This window comes from Pongo abelii, chromosome 4, assembly GCF_028885655.2.
Source record: "Pongo abelii isolate AG06213 chromosome 4, NHGRI_mPonAbe1-v2.0_pri, whole genome shotgun sequence".
In the NCBI taxonomy this organism is placed as follows: Eukaryota; Metazoa; Chordata; class Mammalia; order Primates; family Hominidae; genus Pongo; species Pongo abelii.
The window spans coordinates 99,534,125-99,558,284 of NC_071989.2; the positions used below are offsets into that span (position 1 = coordinate 99,534,125).

At 37.2% G+C, this 24,160-nt stretch overlaps 1 long non-coding RNA gene across 1 annotated transcript in view; it reads left to right on the forward strand.

Annotated features, from left to right (window-relative positions):
- Positions 1–5,172: 5,172 nt before the first annotated feature.
- The window catches only part of LOC129059469 (uncharacterized), a 33,481-nt gene continuing 14,493 nt past the window's right edge, over positions 5,173–24,160 (forward strand). Inside the window, exon 1 of the long non-coding RNA XR_008525387.1 lies at positions 5,173–5,394. This is a non-coding gene — a long non-coding RNA (uncharacterized LOC129059469). The remainder of the gene's footprint in view (positions 5,395–24,160) is intronic.

The following is a 24,160-nucleotide window of genomic DNA, read 5'->3' on the forward strand; positions in this document are numbered from 1 at the left end:
TTTATTTTCTTTTCCACTAAGAAACACAAGTACTGCATCTACAAGGTATGTATAATAGAAAATGAAATTAAATGAAAGGTCTGAAAGATGCGTTTTGAACTAAACAAAATACAACTTTAGATTTTGGGGGTATATGAATACATTGCATTTTTCTTACAGAGCATTTGGCAGATAAAATCCAGTTTGTAAATTGGCATGATTGTAATGGTGTTATATAAGATGTTGAATATATTAATTGCAACAGAGTATTTAACCAAAGTTCTTTCTCTTTTTCACAGAGACAAGTTACATGCAGAGAAAAGGTAACAATTGATAGATAAAGATATTTTGAAACATGGGTCTTAAATATTTACAGAGTTTAGAAAAGATTATTTTTAATTCTCAACTACATAATGTTTAAGGCTTCTCAGATTATTTAAGTTATTGATATTTACCTCTGTTTCTGACTATCAAACATGCAGTAGAGAAAATAAGAGAAATTGTTCAAAAACTGTATTCTCTACAAGGAAGTTCATTTTTTAGTAGCAAGTACATCTTGCTGCTTGAATACTTCCTTTTAAATGAACTCTTGATGATGTAAAAGAACAAGATTTATCTTTAAAGATGTAAAAGAACAGTCCAGCAGAACAAAGTACATGTGTTTTCTATGTAAATTGCAAAGATGAAAAACATTTTACTTCATGGCATTAAAGTCACAGGTCAAAGTCAAGAGTTTATTGCCAATTTAGAGGAAAATTTCTTTTCAATGACATATGGCATGACCTTCAACTTCTACTAGTTGTAGAATGGTTAAGGTCATCTCTTCGTACATTCAGAAAATCCAAATGATGTACATGACAAATGGTAGAGTCTATCGTAACTGATTTCTGGGGCAAACACAGTAAAATATTGCACGGTGGGATGAAAGGTTATTGACCTTGTGATATTATGTCTGACACTAATCATTATTTCCCAATTGAGCTATTTGAAAGGATAGTTAATATTTTGTTTTTTTTTCTGATCGTTTATAAGAATTGGAGGGGCTCTGCCCCTCCCTCCACCCCACTAAATGGAATACAGCTATTTCCGTTGGGATTTTGTCAACTAAGGACAAGTTTTAATGAACAAAAGCATGTTTTAATTTACTTTCTTTCAATGCAGTTTTTCTTTTTTGCTTCAGTTTTAGTCAGAATTTTTTTTGGCCTCACACAATGGGCAAAAATACGAACCTTCATGAAGAGTTAAAATTTCAGGTTAATACTTCACCATCCAGAAAGAAAAATAAATATTGAGTATTCACTCTTTATATACTAAAACTATCCTGATTTTTTTTTTTTAAGGAAGCCTCAATAAACACTGATTCAGACATGCTTCATCTATCTCGTCTCTAAAATGTGCTCTGTTTCTGGGTTCTGTAGCCCTGCCAGTGGGATTTTTTTCTCTTTCCCTAAGTTGACATGTTCTCACCTGTTGTCCTTTCTCATGCTCTCCAGAAGTCCAATTGCCAATTAACAACTGCTACCCAGAGATTTTCTCACAGCACATTGGACTAAGGCTATTGTCCTTTTTCACTATATGGCCCATTCATTATAGGACTTTGGCTTCTTTTTGTATTTTGAAACCTTAATACATCTAAGCACCACATATGCATTCATCTGCTGTTCTTTTTGTGTAAACCATGGTCTAAATTTCTCCGCACTAAAAATGCATTAGAGATCATCATTTGAATTTGCTTTAGGCAACTGGAGATATGACAAGAAAGAAGCACTACATAAACGAATTTGCCCAACTGTTAAACCTATGAGGGGCAGGCAATGTGTATCCCACACATTATTCTCCAAGTCTTCTTGACATGACCTAAAGCAGTAAACTTGAGCACCCAGAGTATCTGTGTAACCTAGGAAAATGGGCTCACTCTGGGCCCACTATTCGTGGGACTGCAGAAAGAAAGAATCCTAGAAGCTGTAGTTGCAAAATAAAATTCTTCTATATCTTTCATTATGCAAGATTTATCTTAAGTTACTCTGTTATTATTATTTTTGTTGTTATTATGTCTATTTTCAGGTTTGTTATTTTGCCTATACTATTACTCTACTAATATTTCTATTATTCTAGAATCAACCTTGCTATGCCCCTAACTTTGAAGCAACAAAGGAAAGTTTTCTATTTTAAAAATAGAGATGACTCTGTAATAGGCTGTAAAATGGCCCAAATGTGAGACCAAATATCATGAAGAACTTTCCAGGTAACTTTGGCTTAAGAGCTGTAGGAAGTTGCACATCATCACTAGCCAGTGAAAGTAAAGCACAGAATATTTATGAGAATATGATAAAAACCAGGCTAAAATCCTTTCTTAGGAAAGCTCACAAGAAAGGAACTCAAAATGTCTGGCTCCTTTTTTAGGAAAAGTGTTCCAAGAACAGAAGTGTCCCAGGCCAGGAAACAACCTATTCCCATCACTTTTATAAAGATACATCCTAGTTTGCCTTCTTTCCTTTACAGCATCATTTACCCATGTAGGATATTTTGAGACGCATCCATCTCTCTAAAATGCTTTTTTCCTAATAAGTTAATTAACCTATTGAAATAATTATTTTAAATGGTAAACTAGGACATTGATGATACTGAGGCAATTTTCTTGTAGCAGGGATGACTGGGTTGTCATTGTTTTGGGAAAATAAGAGCAATTCCATTGTTCTTAAGAACAGATAATTTAGTATATAATAAAAAAGGCATATGAAAAAACTAAAAAGCTAAAAAATCATATATTCTTCAAAATTTGGTCTATAACTAACCTTGTTCACTTCTTCACCATGAAACAAACAAAAATTTCCCTTCTCCTCATATATAAACATCCTTATAAAAAAGTGCAGTTTCTATTCTGCATTTTTCTGAATCTGTCTCAAGGAAGGTGAGTTTCAAATGAATACCTTAACAAAGGAAACACTCAGATTTCCTCATCTATGTGGTATTACTTGTATTTTATGAATGCCTTACAATCAGTTCTGTCTTTTTTGGAGCCAGGCATCTATGAGACAGATCAGTTACTGAATTTAGAAGCACTACAGTTACTTGTAGAGTTCCTGCATTACTTGGGGTTATCCAGAAAAATAGAACCAAGAGTATGTATGTGTATATATATATGTTGTTGTACATGCACATATATACAAAAGAGTGTGTGTGTATATATAGAGAGAGAGAAAGAGAGAGAGGAGATTTATTGTGGGAATTGTCTCGTGAGATTATGGAGACCAAAGACTCCGAAATTAATTTGGGACAAATAATTGCAAACCAAAGCTTGAGGTTACATGTCTGATTGAGAACTGTGATGGTTAATTTTATGTGTCAACTTGAGTAGGCTATGGGATGTCCAGATAGCTGGTAAAATATTATTTCTGGGTGTGTCTGTGAGAGTATTTCCTGAAAAGATGATAATTTGAATAGGAAGACTAAGTAAAGAAGATCATATTCACTGGTGTAAGTGCACATTATCCAATCTGTTGTGGGCCTAAATAGAACAAAACGGAAGAAGAAGGGAGACTTTTCTCTGTCTCTATTTCAGCTGAGACTGGGACATCCATCTTCTCTTGCCCTCAGACATTGACATTCCTGATTCTTCAGCCTCTGGACCCAACCGTAGACCCTCCTCCACTATACCTATTCTCAGGTCTTTGGATCAGGAGTTACACCATCAGCTTCCCTTGTTCTCAGGATTTTGGACTTGGACTAAATTACAACCACCAGCTTTCCTAGTTCTCCAGATTGCAGACTGTGGGAGTTCTTGGTCTCCATAATCTCATGAGCCAATTCCCATAATAAATCTCCTCTCTGTCTTCTCCCCACTCTCTCTATATATACACACTGTTGTGTATATATGTATGTATATATATATATACACACACAGACACACACACACTTGGTTCTGTTTTTCTAGATAACCCCGAATAATGCAGGAACTCTACTAGTGACTGTAGTGTTTTTAAATTCAGATGGTATCTTAAATTATAGATAGAAAAGCTGAGATCCAAAATCTTAAGTTATTACTCTCAGGTCATAAAATAAGTATGTCACAAAGCTGAAAATAAAACCTGAAATACTGATTCTTGGATTGGCACTCTAGCCTCCAGTGTATCACTCTGCTTTTCCAACCTCAGTTGACCAAATTCTCCCTTAGTTAGACTGTCTTACAAAAACCTATTGTTTTATAAATTAAAATGAGGAAATAATTTTTTAGTTTTGTTTTGTGTATACAAGCAATATAGTAATTCTTTTTATCTCCATTTCTAAGGTATTTAACCTGAGTCTTTATGGAATTTCCCAGGCCACATCTCCCATCAAATTCTCGACTATGAATTTCTAAGGAACTATAGACTTTTATACTACAAGTAACAAACCTATGTTCAAAGACAGAAATAATTTCTGCAAATTAATAAGGAAAGAAAATGTCAGAATCTGGGCCTATTTCATGTGTTGTGATGGTGCCAGTCTCATGGACTCTCTACTCCTCGTTTGGTCTGTTCTTACAAGAAAAGTGTCAAAACCTTGGTCAAGTGCAATGCACAAGAGTTGCATCCACAACAGCAGTTAGTCAGAAAGAAAAGGTATTATCCAAGGATGCTACAATACAGTATCTTTCCACTTGAATTAATCATTTTCAGAAAATAAGACTAAAAGTACTGTTAAGAAGCAACAAGGGCAAAAGGGAGATTTACTGCTGATCGAAATGGACTAGTAATTCTTTGTTCATCCTCATAAAAATCATGCAGTGCAGCAGGGGGGAGAAATTAAAGAAGCATTTAGAAGGCCAGTGGCAATGGTATATCATTGTAAAGACAAAAGAATGAGAGCATATTAGGTGAACCATAGCACCAAAGAAAGAGAAGTAGGTGCCTGCTGTCCTCCTTTGATCTTACCTTATTCATCACGGCAAACTTGTCTATGTAATATAGGAAGTTTCTCCTTACAGGAAAAGAAAAATATTTTGAAAGAGACATATAAAATCTTGTGCAATTCTTTATGTATATGTAAAAATATATTTCTGCCAGAATTGGGAGATGAATCATATTTGTAGTATTTGCTAAAATGTAAAAATTTTGTTGACAACAGAGATACATGCTTTAGATTACTTTTGTGGTAATGCTTGACAAAATTTTCTATAGAGATTTTAATTTCTATAGATATTTTAACTTTTCTGATGTGCTTTCATGCCCTTTTCTCCATTCATTTATTTGTTTACAGATATTTGTGAAATGGCTGCTGTGGCTGGACTCTGTCCTAGATGCTGGTGACGCATTGGTGAATAAGACAAACCTTGCTCTGACTGTTGGAAGCTTATATTTTCATGGTGGAAAGACAAATAATGAACAACTACATAAACAAGGTGTTTTTAGAGAGTGACAGAAGAACTAAAATCAGGTTGGTAAGAGTGTAAGTTCTTATTAGGAGCTAATCGAAAGTGGTCTGGGAGGATCACTGTGATGAGGGGACTCTAGAGTGAGAAGGAGCTAGCCAGGGGAAGATTATTATTAATTTCTTTTAAGCACTCTGAGAGGTATTTTGACCCTGTGCTAACGCACCTATTTTACAAAATAGGAACATGAGACACAGAGAGAATAGCTGACTCCCCTAGGGAGCACAGTGCATTAATAGCATAGCCAAGGCTAAACCCAGGCCTCCTCATTTTTCTATGACCATGTTTAAAATATGAGAAAAACATGACAGATTAAGATTTATAGTATTATGGATTGGTAAAATAAATGCAAAATAAAATGCTCATTATTCTGGAGTGATGTATATTTTTCTCACTCAGTGTTATTGGATTTGTTTTCTGTGTTTTTTGTTTGCTTTAGTGCAGCTTATGTCTGTTTGTGTATTATGAACCAGTGCTTTAGAGTACTCATTTCTTTAAAAAACTGTTAGTAAACTTAAATTAGCAATTATGTATGTTTAAAAGTACATATTTTACCAATAAAGAGAAGGATTTCAAATAGTTTTATATTAGCAGGATTCAAGAGTGAAATACATATACTCTTCTTTCCAGGCCCTTGTGCCCATTTTCTAAACTTCTGTATTTTAGGAATCCCCCACTAAAGATAAAACTGCCAGACACTCAGTCTCCCAGCATCCCTTCTGGCTTGTCTAGGACAATTGGTTGCATCACCCCATATTCTGAGTTAGGAACTAGAAAACAAATGAGCAAGGGTGAGAATCCATTTTCAGGATAGATGGTGGCCTAGCATCAACATCATTCATATTTCAGGGGCATCAGAGAAGGCAGGGTCAGTGCCATGCGGAGTGCCCAGAGCCAGCCACAGCGGCAGTGCAGGGTCAGCATCTGGTACTCATGGGCCAGGAGTCTTCTCTGAGGTTTGGATTTTGGGGTATGACTTTGCTGCTGCTCTTGCTCTTGCCTAGCTGTTTTTGGTTTGTCCATTTCTGAGATGCTTATCAGACTGTGAACATGTCAATGTAATATCAGTAAATGTCTTCTCTGGTTAAATAGGTCAGAAGTGCTTTCTGTCGCTTATAACATTCAAATCATGTCTAGATGCAGCTTCTCTGAATAAAATTATATGTGTGTGTATATATATATATGTATAACAGATATTACCTGTATTAGAAATCTCAGATTGGAGCTAGGTCAGAAGATAAATATATGAAATTTAAAATATCTCCACAGGAAAATTCTGCCCCTATTGAGAACCTCTGGAAGTTTAAATTCATTGAGTCCTAAGGCAGAAATCAGTGGTGGGGGAGGTGGGGGGTGGGGTGAAGTGAAATAAACATTTGGTTGAATTTTGTCTTTTGCGGGTACAAGATTCTGAGCATTATGGGAATACATTTTGCAAACACAATTGAGGGAGCCTGAGAATCATGGGAGATGCCACATATATAAACAAAGCCAATCTGTTACAAATTAATCTTAAACATATATAAAAACATATGGATAAAACACCTTTCAAAAAAGTTTTAAAATATTTATAGTATATGTTTTGTGAAAATTATATTGAACAAATGAGAGCGAATTTCTTTAACCAATCTTTTTCTACTGGTTTTAGTCTCTACATTCACAGAGTCTCATATTTGGAGGAAACAATAAAGCCCCTCAATAAACTAAAAGTAAACAAACAAACAAACATAACCACCCTATCTCTAAAAGAAACGGAGGAAATAAAAAGCCTACTAGCCATATCCTGAATGGTGAAATGCCCCAAATTTGCAGACATATTACATAAGTGAAATATTAGTGCCAGAGTGTGAAATGGCTTGCATTTCTTTAATAATATTCTACTTAGGAAGAGTGGGTGACTTTTTGAGGTGAAAAATAAAGATTTTATTTTTCAAAAGCATATAAACCATAAACTCAAATTAAATTAGCAATATATGTACTTGCCATTTTTATAGGACGGCATCAGATACAATTTTTGGCTTGCTCTACCTGCATGCTATGACTATAACACCAGTTGGCATAGGATTTTACTTCAAGAAGCTAACAGATAATTAACCATCTGAACACCCTCGTGAGTGGCTCTCTGACTTGTATTGGAAAAATTATATATGCAGATGACATTGCAACGTTGTCATTTCTACCTCATTACTATTTCTTGTTTATTTATTTATATTTCCGGTCCTGGGTGATAATGATTTGTCATTCAATATAGTAACCATCATCCTTTAAGATCCCAGTATAAAGCACAAGTATAAACTCAGCCTTATTTTAAAATGTAACACAATTATGCTGCCATCAAAGAGTTTAGTGAAATGTTCTTGTGATGCATTACAAATATAAACATTCCATTGTTTCAGCAGAATTGAGGTTCATATAAAAACAGAGGGCACTTGACAGACAGGTATCAAAGTTTAGGCATAATTAATATCCTTCTCTGACCCACGGGTCAAGAGCTAGGCTTACGTCAACACTGACTAATTTAGATTAACAAAGGTTTATCGAGTAAGCAGCAGGGGATCCATTGGAATGCCATAAATAACTGAATAGTGTTATATGGAATCAAGAGGATATCAATTGAGTTGCTGTCCTGGGAACACTGGGGTGGCTTCTAATTTTCTTCAGCACTGCTCTATAATAGGACTACCCTGCATGTGTTTCCAGATGGTGGTTTTTCCTGAGTGCCAAAGTTAAGTCAATGCCACTAGGGAAAGTGGGAGAGGGCTAAGGAAACTGTCCTACTATCAACATTTAGGGAATTCTCACTGAAGGAATGATTTCATCTCTCAGCATCTCTTAGTGACTTAATACTCAAAAATTTTAACTGATGTTTCATTTACCACAAGGTAGAAATTCCAGCAATGTAAATTAGTTGTTATTAATAAGTCCTAGATTTCATTGTTAAAAAGTTAAGTTTACTGATTCTACAGGGAATACATTTAAATGAGCAAAGTAAAAGTGAGAAGAAGTAATAAAACATAAAATTCAGTGTTTTAGCTCGTGTCTTTCAAAAGCTTTATAGACCTAATTCCAAACACTTTGCAATTGTTCTTGTGTACCTCTTGTCCCCCCTTCCAAGTTTCTCACACTCCTCATTGGCTCAAAACCTGTTATTTTCCAAGTCCCATCCAAATCATCTCTAATCCTAGTTTTGGAAGACTATTTTCGTCTTCCTCCTGACCTCCCTCCCCTTCCTTGTCTCTCGTGATTTTATTATGTCAACTTCACCTATAAATAGGCTTTGTCTCCCGTCCACATCGAGCCTCTGTGGTTCATTCCTTCTCTGCTGGCTCTCCATTTCACCTTTTTAAAAGTCTAGGAATTAGCTTGACTGAGAAAACTTCTCCATAGAAGGTAGAGAAAGGTGGAGGAAAATTAACTGAGAAGACAATTAAGACTGGTGTGAAAGGATAGTAGAAGTTGGGAAAAGGAGGCTGAGATAAGCAATGGGTAAAAATATATACATATTTTTACTGGATTTCCTAAAAAATGTATGTTGTGATGCCATGAAAGGGAAGGATGTTTTGATTTTCTTTGGTTGTTTAAATATCTGTCACTTACCATCTTGTATATAGTTTTGCTGCTCTAATTTCAGTACTGATTTTATAAATCCCAACTTTCATTTTGTTTTTCATAGCACAACAAAAGAAGTTCCCTGAACTTTGAACAGTAAAGTCAAATTACATGGAAACCAAATGTCTATAGGTCTTTATAATCCTAAATTATGTGTTACTCAAGAAATGGCATAATTAATGCAACCTAGGTAATTGTACAACATGTGCATGCCTTAAGAGACCTGGATTCTCTAGTACTATGCTCTCCATGTAAATGCCTAAGTTTTATGTTGCTACTTACATTCAGATTTATAGAAGCATCCTGAGAAAAATCTAAGTGAAGGCTGTATCATATTAATTTCCTCTCGGTGAATATCCTATGGATTTTCCTAAAATATCAGTATGTACATTTTGACATATTTGAATATATAGCTCTGTAGTAGTCCATTCTCATGCTGCTAATAAAGACATACCTGAGACTGGGTAGTTATAAAGGGAAGAAGTTTCATTGACTCACAGTTCAGCATGGCTGGGGAGGCCTCAGGAAATGTACAATCATAGCAGAAGGGGAAGCAAACACGTCCTTCTTCATATGGTGGCAGGAGAGAGAAATGCAGAGCAAAGGGGCGTGGGAGGGAAGACCCTTATAATACCGTCAGATCTCATGAGAACTCACTATCATGAGAACAGCATGGAGGTAACCATCCCTATGATTCAATTACCTCCCACCGGGTCCCTCCCTTGACACGTGGGGATGATGGGAACTGCCATTCAAGATGAAATTTGGGTGAGGACACAGCCAAACCATATCATTCCACCCCTGGCACCTCCCAAATCTCATGTCCTCATATTTGAAAACCAAAACCAATCATGCCCTCCCGACAGTACCCCAAAGTTTTAACTCATTTCAGCATTAATTCAAAAGTCCACAGTCCAAGCCTCATCTGAGACAAGGCAAGTCCGTTCTGCTCATAAGCCTACAAAACCAAAAGCAAGTTAGTTACTTCCTAGATGCAATGAGGTACAGGCATTCGGCAAATATAGTCATTCAAAACTGGAGAAATTGGCCAGAATGAAGGGGCTACAGGCCCTGTGCAAGTCTGAAATCCAGTAGGACAGTCATTAAACCTTAAAGTTCCAAAATGATCTCCTTTGACTCCATGTCTCAGATCTAGGTCATGCTAATGCAAGAGGTGGGCTTACACAGCATTGGGCAGCTCCACTGCTGTAGCTTTGCAGGTTACAGCTGCCTCCCAGCTGCTTTCATGGGCTGGCATTGAGTGTCTGTGGCTTTTCCAAGCACATGGTGCAAGCTGTTGGCAGATCTACCATTCTGGGGTCTGGAGGACAGTGGCCCTCTTCTCACAGATCTGCTAGGCAGTACCCCAGTGGGGACTCTGTGTGGTGGTCCCAACCCCGCATTTCCCTTCTGCACTGCTCTAGCAGAGGTTCTCCATGAGGGCCCTGACCACACAGCAAACTTCTACTGGGACATCCAGGCATTTCCATACATCCTCTGAAATCTAGGCGGAGGTTCCCAAACCTCAATTCTTGACTTCTGTGCACCCACAGGCTCAACACCACATGGAAGCTCCCAAGGCTTGGGGCTTATACCCTCTGAAGCCGTGGCCTGATCTGTACCTTGGCTCCTTTTAGCCATGGCTAGAGCAGGTTGGACACAGAACATCTAGTCCCTAGGCTGCACATAGCAGGGGGCCCTGGATCCAACCCAGGAAACCATGTTTCTCGCCTAGGCCTCTGGGTCCGTGATGGGAGGATCTTCCATGAAGGTCTCTGACTTGCCTTGGAGACATTTTCCCCATTGTTTGGTGATTATCATTGGGCTCCTTGTTATTTATGTGAATTTCTACAGCCAGCTTGAATTTCTCCCCAGAAAATGGGTTTTTCTTTTCTATCACATTGTCAGACTACAGATTTTCCAAACTCTTTTTTTTTTTTTTTTTTTTTTTGAGACAGAGTCTTGCCTGTCACCCAGGCTGGAGTGCAATGGTGCGATCTCAGCTCACTGCAAGCTCTGCCTCCCAGGTTCATGCCATTCTCCTGCCTCAGCCTCCCGAGTAGCTGGGACTACAGACACCCACCCCCATACCTGGCTAATTTTTTGTATTTTTAGTAGAGATGGGGTTTCACTGTGTTAGCCAGGATGGTCTCGATCTCCTGAATTCATGATCCGCCCACCTCAGCCTCCCAAAGTGCTGGAATTACAGGCATGAACCACCATACCTGGCCTAAATTTTCCAAAGTTTTATGCTCTGCTTCCTCTTGAACACTTTGCCATTTAGAAATTTCTTCCACTAGATCCCCCAAATCATGTCTTTCAAGTTCAAAGTTCCACATATCTGTAGGGCAGGGGCAAAAAGTTGCCAGTCTCTCTATTAAAGCATAACAAGAATCACCTTTGCCTCCCAATGAGTTCCCAATGAGTTCCTCATCTCCATCTGAGACCTCAGCCTGGACTTTATTGTCCATATCACTATCAGCATTTGGTTAAAGCCATTCAATAAGTCTCTAGGAAGTTCCAAACTTTCCCACATCTTCCTGTCTTCTGAGCACCCCAAGTCTCTAGGAATTTCCAAATTTTACCAGATTTTCCTTTCTTCTTCTGAGCCCTCCAAACTGTTCCAACTACTGTCTGTTACCCAGTTCCAAAGTCACTTCCACATTTTCAGGTATCTTTACAGCAGCACTCCACTCTACCAGTACCAATTTACTCTATTAGTCCATTCTCAAGTTGCTGGTAGACAAAGCAAAAACTGGGTAACTTATAAAGGAAAGAGGCTTAACTGATTCACAGTTCAGCATGCCTGGGGAGGCCTCAGGAAACTTATGGTCATGGTGGAAGGGGAAGCAAACATGTCCTTCTTCATGTGGTGGCAGGAGAGAGAAGTGCAGAGTGAAGGGCAGGTTGGGGGAAGCCCCGTATGAAACCATCAGATCTCATAAGAACTCATTATCATGAGAACAGCATGGAGGTAACCATCCTCATGATTCAATTACCTCCCACCAGACACATGGGGATTGTGAGACCTACAATTCAAGATGACATTTGGGTGGGGACACAGCCAAACCATACCAAGTTCATTAGGCACTATGATAATTTTAGCTTTCAGAGTTTGAGACTCTAAAAAGTTGTAAATCCATACCTTTGGATTTATGCTTCAGGTTAAACTAGTGCCAGTACCAGTCGATAGAGTTAGGTAATAGTTCTCGGCCAGGAGTGATTTTGTCCCTCCTCCCCTACATAAAAGACATTAGGCAATACTTGATTTTTATAATTCGATGGGTGCTATTGGCATCTACTGAGGAAAGGCCAGGAATGCTGCTAAAAAGCTTACAATGAACAGAACATCTCCCAAACAATTATCATATCTAAAATGTCAATGATAGTGACAAGGTTGAGAGACCCTTGATCAAATATTTGTGAAGTGGTATTACCAAGTTTTTTTCTCTAGGCCTTTGACAGCAGCCAAGATGTGACTTCAAGATATGCTGCTCAGCACTACTTGTGTAGCTTTTGCTGAGATACAGGTTTTTAAAAAATGTGTCTTTTAGGCATTGTATCATAATGCAATCCAAGAGAAATTTAGTTAAGAGCATTCTGACAGTGGCAGGAGGCAGTCAAATGCCTAGGCAGATGGGGGAGGGTCCCCGGTAAAACCCCACCTTCAAACCAAAGACAGCTTAAAGCCTATAAGCCAAGCTACAAGTTCTGGGTAAATCCACAGGCCAGACTGAGAACCTTTCTTCCCATTTGGTGCACTTTCCTCTGATTGATCCCCACCCTTCACCTATTTTACATATACCTACTCTTCCCTGACTGGTTTTCACACTGTCATGTCCACCTTTGAGTGGTGCCTTTGTTTTAGCCTTTTTTGCCTACTCACAAGCAAATCAGCATGCACTCCTCCATTCTGGGCCCATAAAAGCCCCAGACCCACCTGCACTGGGAGACTGACCACACAACTTTAGGTAGGGGACTACCCTCACATCCCCTCTCTGCTGAAAGCTGTTTCGTCACTCAGTAAAACTCTTTTCCTCCCTCCTCACTCTTTGTCAGTGTAACCTCATTCTTTTTGGATGAGGGACAAAAACTCGGGACCCACCAAACACAGGAATTACAAGGAAGACTGTAACATTGTGGCCCTCTGCCCTCTGCTGGGGAAGGGCAGTCACCCCATGTGATGGGAAGCAGTGGTGGGGCCAATCTATTCTTGGAGCCATGGGCCAGAGTGGAGTGATGGGACTGACAGAGCTGTTAACACACTGCTGTCCATGAGGCTGTGGATGACAGGATTAAAAGAGCTATTAGCATGCTGTAGCACCCTCTCTGGGGCTTCAGGGTTGTGGGCTTCCTTGTTTGGGTGCCACCATATTTCCTTTGTCTGGACACTGGAGTCTACCACGGGAGTCACTTATGACATGCCCAGTCCAGCCACAAGCCCTGCACAGAGCCTGCTCCTGTGCCAGCACTTGCAGTGACCAGCCAGACTTCACACTAGCTCACCCACACATCCCCTGCAGCCAGGGGCTGAGTGTGCAGTTGCAGCATCTGTGGGATCTGCACTGGAGCACAAGCCAAGCTTTGCCTGGCAGGCCAAGCAGGTGGGATGCCTCCTGTGGTGAACCCGGGGCCAAGTGAGGCCTGGGCAGGAGCATTGCTGACTGGAGGTCTCTGGCTGCCAAAGTGGCTAAGAAAAATCCTGTGTCATTTCTACTTCAATTATGATGGATAATAAATATCAATTTTAATATTATTTTTAATTTTGATAAAAATACTACTTATGCAAATGCTATTCTGTATTTATCCCTTTTTTTTAGCTCAAATGTTATTCCAACATACCTTAGTGATAAATACTGTGAGTAAACATCAATCTAAGTTTCAGAAAGGCTCTGAGTATGCATATATTGACAAAGGATTCTAAAATGCTTTAGGTTATTATTTTTATCCAACAGATTAGGTTTTGACTTTTAATATTTGTTCAAAAAGTATAAAACATTGGAAAATTAACTGCTAATTTGTTAGAATTTTTCATTGCTTTTCCAAAAAGTATTTACTCTTTCAAATATAGACTTAGAGTTTTTTTTTTTAAGTTCTGAAATTGAATCAAAATACTGATAATAAAGGTTTACTTTGTATTTTCTCCACTAAAAACTTATTTAAATACTCTACTTTTCATATGTGGGTGTTGCGGGAAGTCAGGGACCCCAAATGGAGGGACCGGCTGAAGCCATGACAGAAGAACGTGGATTGCGAAGATTTTATGGACATTTATTAGTTCCCCAAATTAATACTTTTATAATTTCTTATGCCTGTCTTTACTGCTGCAATCTCTAAACATAAATTTTAAAGATTTCATGGACACTTATCATTTCCCCAATCAATACCCTTGTTATTTCGTATGCCTGCCTTTACTTTAATCTTTTCATCCTGTCAGCCAAGAAGGATGTATATCATCTCAGGACCCTGTAACAATTGCGTTAACTACACAAATTGTACAGCATGTGTGTTTGAGCAATATGAAATGTGGGCACCCTGAAAAAAGAACAGGATAACAGCAATTGTTCAGGGAATAAGAGAGATAACCTTAAACTCTGACCGCTGGTGAGCCAGGCAGAACAGAGCCATATTTCTCTTCTTTCAAAAGCAAATGGGAGAAATATCGCTGAATTCTTTTTCTCAGCATGGAAGGTCCCTGAGAAAGAGAATGAGCACCTAGGGGTGGGTCTCTGAACTGGCCCCCCCGGGGCGTACCTGTCTCTTATGGTCGAGATTGCAGAGGTGAAATAAACTCCAGTCTCCCATAGCACTCCCAGGCTTATTAGGAAGAGGAAATTCCTGCCTAATAAATTTTGGTCAGACCGGTTGATCTCAAAACCCTGTCTCCTGATAAGGTGTTATCAATGACAATGGTGCCCGAAACTTCATTAGCAATTTTAATTTCGCCTCGGTCCTGTGGTCCTGTGATCTCGCCCTGCCTCCACTTGCCTTGTGATATTCTATTACCCTGTTAAGTACTTGATGTCTGTCACCCACACCTATTCGCACACTCCCTCCCCTTTTGAAAATCCCTAATAAAAACTTGCTGGTTTTTGTGGCTTGTGGGGCATCATGGATCCTACCAACATGTGATGTCTCCCCCAGACACCCAGCTTTAAAATTTCTCTCTTTTGTACTCTGTCTCTTTATTTCTCAAGCCAGCTGATGCTTAGGAAAATAGAAAAGAACCTACGTGATTATTGGGGTAGGTCCTCCGATATGTGGGTATGTAAAATAAGCTTTTATTGATCATATAAGGTTACTATAAATAGTTTGATTCAATTTTTTGAATTATAGAATGAAAGTCTAATTGGAATTACAAAAGTTCACCTTCTGAATTGAAGTCCCCTATACAATTGAGTTTGATTTTAAATATTTATTGAGCATCTTGCATGTATAAAGCATCATATAACATGTTATATCTCTACAAATAATCTACTTAGTCACTTCCATCACAGATCAGAAATGCTTCATATTAGGTGTTTCCATTAAGAGGTAGTAAGCCACAAGATAACAATAAAACAAAACCAAATCAACATAACGTATAAAAATCATAATTTGAGTAAGGCATTGAAGAGCTGAGATTATAAAGCAACCAAACGAGCTGATTTCCAAAGGGTGACAAGACCTTCCAACAGAGAAGGTTCACATAAACTGTTTCATATTTGGCAAAGAATGGGTGAAAGGAGAAGCCACCATAGAAGTGAGTAAGAAGAAAACAACAAAAATTTTAACAAATTCTTAAGAACTGAGTGTGGGCTAACATAACAGTGTAGAATCCTTGGGAGCCTCAGGCAGATGGGTAGTCCACATACATTTCTCCAGGTCTTTCTCATAGTATTCCATTGGGTGTCAATGAAAAAATGGGAGCAAAGCAAAAGACTTGAGAAAGGACTATTTGGTGGTGCTGAAGCACCAACTCCACGCACTTCCTGGAAGCTTCTGTCATTTAAAGGAGATGTCATAAGTCTAAGCCACTGCAGAGGAGTCAGGAGACCCTCTGACGCCCAGGGTGCAGGAAAACATCAACTTTTTCTGAGGCAGAGGTAGAAACAAAAACAGTTTTAGCACACAGGATTTGCCTAAAACTGAGGTATGAGCAGAAGAACTAAGAAAATCCCTGGCTTCACCATTATACTTGTCCCAATTATCAAGCAACAGCAGTGTGACACTGAGGGAAAAAAATGTGGAAGAATGTAAGAAAAGACCACCTCTGTAGTACAGGAATGACTTGTCTTCTGAAAGCTTAAGGTGAAGCAACAATGCTGAGAATGATCCCCTGGCACCCCAGACCACCCAATAAGTACAAGAAAGCAGCAGCCCACTGCTGGAAAAAGTTGAAATCCCTGCTATACTCTACCAATAATAAGAAAAATTATGCCAGTAACAAATCCCAAACCTAGCTCAACTGATGACTACATTGACTAGACCGCTGACACTGATAGCCTAATCAAAAAGTCATGTCTTTTTTTGGCCATAAGTTCTATTTACTTTACTCTCTACTGCTCTTCTACACAAAATTTCTAACATTAAAATAAAAATATAAGACACACACACAAAAGCAACTGAAAAAAAATGACCCCTTGTCAAGAGATCAAACAGGCAACCAAACCTAGACCCAGAGATGACATTTATTGAGCTCTCTGTATCAAGCACTGCGCTGCCTACTTTACGAATGAGATATAATTTAATGCTATTATTCCTGTATTATATCTGCATTATTTATAGTCCATTACATATGTTACACATATGAAAAAATGTGTAAAGGGATAAAGACATCTTCCCGATTCGCAGAACTAGTATATGTTGGAATTAGGATTTAGATACAAGTCAGTATGTTTTCAGTGGCCAAATCAGTCATACTATCTTCCAAATATGGCAGTATAAGAAGTAATTGAGCACAGAAATTTATCTATGAATTATTTCTTCATGTACTTTTAGAAAAAGATATATAATAGTTATTTTTTATCTAAAAATAGAATTAGAAGAGGAAGAATGTTAGATAATAACTTTCTATGTGCCATTTCATCTGCTTCTATATCAGATCTCAAGTTTTCTTACCTAAATATCTGCTTAGTGTTAAGAGATTCATGTCTATAGGTTATCTTGTTGAACAACATTGATTAACTATTTAGGTATTTAAAAATACAGCCTAGATAGTTCTGGCTGTGAGGGGAAATATTTTATTGGAAAATCTGCTAGACTCCTGGGAATATTAAAGTTTCAGACTTTCATTCTTTCCAAGGCAGCAGGTTCCAGAATGGAAACATTGTTTCAGGTTGGCAGGAGGTCTATAAGACAGGTAAATATTTTCTCTTCATCCTATCGCTAGACCAATGGTCACATATAGAGACCATTTTTTATAAAAGTTGGAATAGGATATAAAAAAGAAAAAAGAACATGAAAAAGGCAAAACATATTTTGGAAAAAGGTGCAAAAAAGACCAAACCTTCCAGTCAAAATTTAATGTTGGCCAGGCGCAGTGGCTCACGCCTGTAATCCCAGCACTTTGGGAGGCCGAGGCGGGTGGATCACGAGGTCAGGAGATGGAGACCATCCTAGCTAACACAGTGAAACCCCGTCTCTACTAAAAATACAAAAAATTAGCTGGGTGTGGTGGCGGGTGCCTGTAGTCCCAGCTACTCGGGAGGCTGAGGCAGGAGAATGGCTGAACCCGGGAGGTGGAGCTTGCAGTGAGCCGAGATCGCGCCACTGCACTCCAGCCTGGGCAACAGAGTGAGACTCCATCTCCAAAAAAAAAAAAAAAAAAAAATTAATGTTAAAACTCTCCTAATATTAGTGTATATGGTTAGTACAAGGGCTAACCAAAGTACTTGAGGAATCCAAATAATTTATACACGTCCAGTATCCCTTATCTGAAATGCTTGGGACCAGAATTTTTCAGACTTCAATTTTTTTCAGATTTTATAATATTTATATCTACATAATAAAATATTTTGGGGATAAGATGCATATCTAAACACAAAATTCATTCATGTTTCATATACACCTTATACATACAGACTTAAAGTAATTTTATACAATATATTTTTGTTTTTCTTTTTCTTTCTTTTTTTTTTTTTTTTCCAGACAGGGTGTCTTTCTATCCAGGCTGGAGTGTAGTGGCACAATCATAGCTCACTGCAGCCTTGAACTCCTGAGTTTAAGCCATCCTTCTGCCTCAGCCTCCTGAGCAGCTAGGACCACAGGCAAGTGGCACCACACCCAGCTAACTTTATTTTTTGTAGAGGTAGGGTCTTGCTGTGTTGCCCAGGCTGGTCTTGAACTCCTGGCCTTAAGCAATCCTCCCAACTTGGCCACTATATTTTAAATGTTGTGCATTAAGCAAATTTATGTTATATACTTATGTGTGAAATTTTCCATGTGTGGTGCTTTGTCGGTGCTCAAAAAGTTTCAGATTTTGGAGCATTTTGATTTTCAGATTTTAGGTTTGGGGTGCTCAACCTGCACTTAGTTGCTTGGAAGACCTTGGAGAAAGAATTCATAGGGAATTGGATGTCATCAAGAGAAAGATCATGAGGAGAAGATCTGTGTTAAAGCCACACAGATTCAGTTGCCCCCAAACATTTCATGAGAGGTTAGCCCCAGGTACCAGCTACATATAGTACCTGGATAATTGGTTCAGTTTTTTTTCATATTATAAACTAAGAAAAGAGGTGGCAATCTCCATTGCTTCAAGCCTGGCCAGCTGATTCTATCTCTCATAGTCCTAAAATCAATATTTTGGGCATCATAAATCCAATTAAATTAAATTTAGTTAATTTAATTTAATTCAGGATGGGATAATTATTATGAGAACTAAGAATTCATGAAAAGAGGACATGTGAGGTTCATGTAATACACTTTGTTAGTTGCCTACAAATATCTATTGGTTACTTTCTACTTTGCCTATGGTTTCTATTTTCAGCCAACAAAAATGACCATAGTTGTTTTAGCTGATTATAATAGTTTATGTTCTTGATGCCCAAAAACAGTTGCCATTACCTGTATGGGACTTTTGAGCATTTAAAATGTAAACAGTCCAAATTAAGGTATGCTGTAACTATAATATCTCATCAGATATTGAAGAAGTAGTACAAAAACATTGTATAATTTATTATTCATATTATTAATGTATTATTTATTTATTTGTAGAAACAAGTTCTTGTTCTATCATCCAGGCTGGAGTGTAGTGGTGCGATCATAACTCACTGCAGCCTTAATCTCCTGTGCTCAAGTAATCCTACCACCTCAGTCTTCTTAGTAGCTGGGACTACAAGCACATGCCACCATTTCCAGCAATTTTTAAAAAAATTTTAAGATGGCGTCTTGCTATGTTGCCCAGGCTAGTCTTGAACTCCTGGCCTCAGGCATTCCTCCCACCTTGGTCTTTCAAAGGGCTGGGATTAATGGAGGGGGCACTGAGCCCAGCCTGTTGTTATTTTTAACAATTATATATTGAAATAACAATATTTTGAATATATTGCATTAAACAGGATACATTACTGAAATTAATTTTACCTGTTTTTACCATTTTAATGTAGGTATTATGGATTAACAATTACATATGTGGCTTGGATAGTAGGTTTTGAGTTGTTGTATATTTTAAAGAGTCTATTTTGCCTTCATTTTTGAATGAAGAAATGTTAAAAGAAGTCCTTCATGCAGAAGAAAAATAATATCAGATGGAAATATAAATCTACGTAAAGGGGAAGGTCATTAGGAATGATAACTATATGGGTAAATATAATTATTTATTGTTTAAAATTACTTTAGAGTATAATTGACAGTTCAAAGGAAAAATAATGAATAATGAAAAATATTGTGGAGTTTATAAAATAGATGGAAACAAATATATGGCAATAAAACCAAGTCCAAGAGCGGGGTTTGGTAGTTGAAGTATACTGTTTTAAGGTTTTTGTGCTCTATGTTAAGTGCTACATGACTACTTGAAGGTAGATTGTGATAGCTAAAGATGTATTTTATCAACTCTAAAGAAACCCATACAAATAGTATAGCTAATATGTCAACAAAGAACATAAAGTGGAATCATACAACATATAATATTAATCCAAAAGGAGGCAGGAGACGAGGAGTACAAGGAAAACATGATAATCATAGCACACAAATAGCTATTTGGTAGATTCAAACTAAAAATACCAGTAAAATCTTAAATGCAAACGGTTTAAGTACCTCAATTGAATTTTCTTTTCTGATTTTTTTCCAGATAGATTAATAAAAAGCAAGACACAGCTTTGTGATGCCTACAAACATATAAAAATGTAAATAGGTTGAATGCAAAAGCGTTAAAAAACCGCACCATATTAACACTAATTCAAAGAAAACTGTAGTGAATTGAAGACAGATACTTAAAAAAAACTTACATATGAATGTTTTTTTTATTTATTTTTTTCTTTTTATCATTATTATTATTATTATTATTATTATACTTTAGGCTCTATGGTACGCGATTCCTCAGGGATCTAGAACATATGAATGTTAATAGCAGTGCTGTTTATAGCTTTCTGTCTTCCAGAATAACTGTCAGTTGTTAAACATTTACCTGTATACTCCAATCTTCATAGATGCAGGAAAAATGTTTGACCAAATTCAACACCAATCCATGATTAAAAATGCATTGCAGGCCGGGCGCGGTGGCTCACACCTGTAATCCCAGCACTTTGCGAGGCTAAGGTGGGTAGATTGCCTGAGATCAGGAGTTCGAGACCAGTCTGACCAACATGGTGAAACCCCGTCTCTACTAAAAATACAAAAAAATTAGCCAGGTGTGGTGGCATGCACCTGTAATCACAGCTACTTGTGCGCCTGAGGCAGGGGAATTGCTTGAACCAGGGAGGTGGAGGTTGTAGTGAGCTGAGATCGTGCCACTGCACTCCAGCCTGGGTGACGGAGCAAGACTCTGTTTCAAAAAAAAAAAAAAAAAAAAAAAATTGCAAACTAGGAGCAGAAGGGAGCATCCTCATGTTGATAAAGGACATCTACATAAAACCCTTCAGCTAGCATTATACTTACTAGTAAAAGAAAATTTTTTCCACCTAAGATTGGGTCTAAAAAGATACTGCTCTCACAACTCATATTCAACATATTATGGGAGGTTTTAGGCAGTTCAATAAGGCTAAAAAAATTGAAAGCATACAAGTTGGAAACAAGAAATGAAACTGTCTCCATTCACAGGCAACATAATTGCCTACATTGAAAACTCCAAAGAATCTACAGAAGAGTTACAAAACTAATAAGTAACTTTAATAACGTTTCAGGTTGCTAGGTCAATATACAAAAATCAATTGGATTTCTATATCCCAGCATTAAACAATTGTAGATTGAAATAAAAATGTGTGTTACTTACAATTGCACCAAAATTATATAAATCTAATAAAATATGTTCAAGGCCTTTATGCTGAAAATTACAAAATGCAGATGACAAAAGTCAAAGATGATGCAAGTAAATGGAGAGAGATGTGTTTATGAATTGGAAGATTCAACATTGTTTAGATTTCACTTTTCTCTTAAATAATCTATAAATTCAAAGAACTTCCAAAAACATCCAAGTAATATTTTTTAGACATTATCAAGTTAATTCTAAAATTTATTTGGAAAGGCAAAAAAAGCTAGAATAGCAAAACAAAACAAAACAAAACACAACCAAAAAACCAAAGTTTAGAGCTCATACTAACTTATTTCAAGACTTACTATGAAACTACAATAATTTGTCAATGCAGTTTGATGAAATTACAGACAGATAGACCAATGAAACAGAATATAGAACTCAGAAATAGCCTCGCACAAATAAAATTAGTTGATTTTTGACAAAGATATGAAGGCAATTCAATGGAGAAAGAATTACCTTTTCAACAAATGGTGCTGGAACAATCGGATCCCTATATGCAAACAAAAAACAAAAAACAAAAAGAAACAAAAACTTTGATATAGATGAAAAATTAACTCAAAATGGATTATATCACTAAAAGTAATACATACAACTAGAAAAAATTATGAAACAAACTTTGTGAAACAAATCTTTGTGATTTGCCTTTGGTAAAGATATATTTGGTAAAATTTTAAAAAAGCACAATTCACTAAAAATTAAGAATTGGAACTTTATCAAAGTTAAATACATGTCTTTCAAAGACACATTGTTAAGAGAAGGAAAAGGCAAACCACAGACTGGCTAAAAATACTTGTAAATATTTGCAACAGGTATGGAAATTTAATTTGGAATATATAAAGAAATTTCAAAACAGAATAATGTAAAAACCTCAAACTGTAAAAATCCTAGAAGAAAACCTAGGAAATACTCTTCTTGACATTAGCCTTGGCAAAGAATTTATGGCTAAGTCCCCAGAAGCAATTGCAACAAAACCAAAAATTGACGAGTGGGGACCTATTTAAACTAAAGAGATTCTGCACAGCAAAAGAAACTATCAACAGAGTAATCAGACAGCCTACAGAATGGAAGAAAATATTTTCAAACTATGCATCCAACAAAGGTCTAATATCCAGAATCTATAAGGAATTTCAACAAATGAAATAATCCTGTTAAGAAAAACCAAATAATCCTGTTAAGAAACAGGCAAAGGCCATAAACAGATACTTTTCAAAAGAAGACATACAAGCAGCTGACAAACATATGAAAAAATGCTTCACATCACTGATCATCAGAAAAAGGCACGCCACAACTGCAATGAGATACCATCTTATGCAGTCAGAATGGCTATTAATAAAAAGTCAAAAAACAACAGATGCTGGTGAGGCTGTGGGGAAAAAGGAATGCTTATACACCACTGGTGGGAATGTAAATTAGTTCAGCCACTGTGGAAAGCAGTTTGGTGATTTCTCAAAGAAATTAAAACAGAGCTATCATTCAACCCAGCAATCCCATTATAGGGTATATACCCAAATGAAAATAAATCATTCTATCCAAAAGACACATGCACTCGTATATTCATCACCACACTATTCACAATAGCAAAGACATGAAATCAATCTAGGCGCCCATCAATGGTGGACTGATTAAAGTAAATGTGGTCCATATATACTATGGACAACTATGCAGCCATAAAAAAGAATGAAATCACGTCCTTTGCAGCAACATGAATGCAGATAAAGGCCCTGATACTAAGCAAATTAATGTAGGAACAGAAAACTAAATATTGCACATTCTCACTTGTAAGTGGTAGCTAAACATTGAACACACAAAGAAGAAAAATAGATGCTGAGGCCTACTTGAGGGTGGATGGTGGAAGGAGGATGAGGATCAAAAACTGCATATAGGTATTATGATCACTACTTGCGTGATGTGATTCATACCCCAAACTTCAGCATCACACAATATACTTATCTAAGAAACCTGCACATGTACCTCCTGTATCTAAAATAAAAGTTTAAATTTAAAAATACAATGAAATAAAAAACAATAAGAAAGCAAACATCCCTGTTAAAAATGTGTTCTAATGATTTGAACAGACCCACTACCAAAGAAGACATACAGATAGAAAAAAGCATATAAAATATGTTCAACATCATTAGTTGCTAGGGAAACACAAACTAAAGTCAAATCTCATAGAACAGAAACAATAAGTAAAGACAAAAACCGACAAACCATGAAGATGGGAGCAGCAAATGGAAATCTCATCCACTGATGGTAAAACTGCAAATGGTACAATCACTTTACAAGTGTTCCCTAGAAAGTTACCATACCCTTACTATACCTAGCAATCACGTGGTAAAATCTTATGTTCACACAAATACCTGTATGCAAATATTAATATGGTTTTACTTGTTATTCACATAAATAGACAGACAGGCCCAACTCAATATTATTCAAAGGGGTTAAACATTTTTTAAAAATGGAATACTGCTTCCAGCTATAATAATGATATAAGAATTAGAATTAATCTTCTACTGTAAACAAGCAAGTAAAAAAATACATGGAGTGACTGTTTCCTGTAACAATGACAATGGACTCTTATCTCTGAGAAAAGCAAAACAAAGATGGTGAGCCCCGATGTCACCCAAGTTTTCTGCCCAGTGGGTGTTTCTAGATTATGAGCACAGCAAGGGAAACCTAAGTAGTCTGTTGGCCCTGCTGAGTTGGGGCTGGAA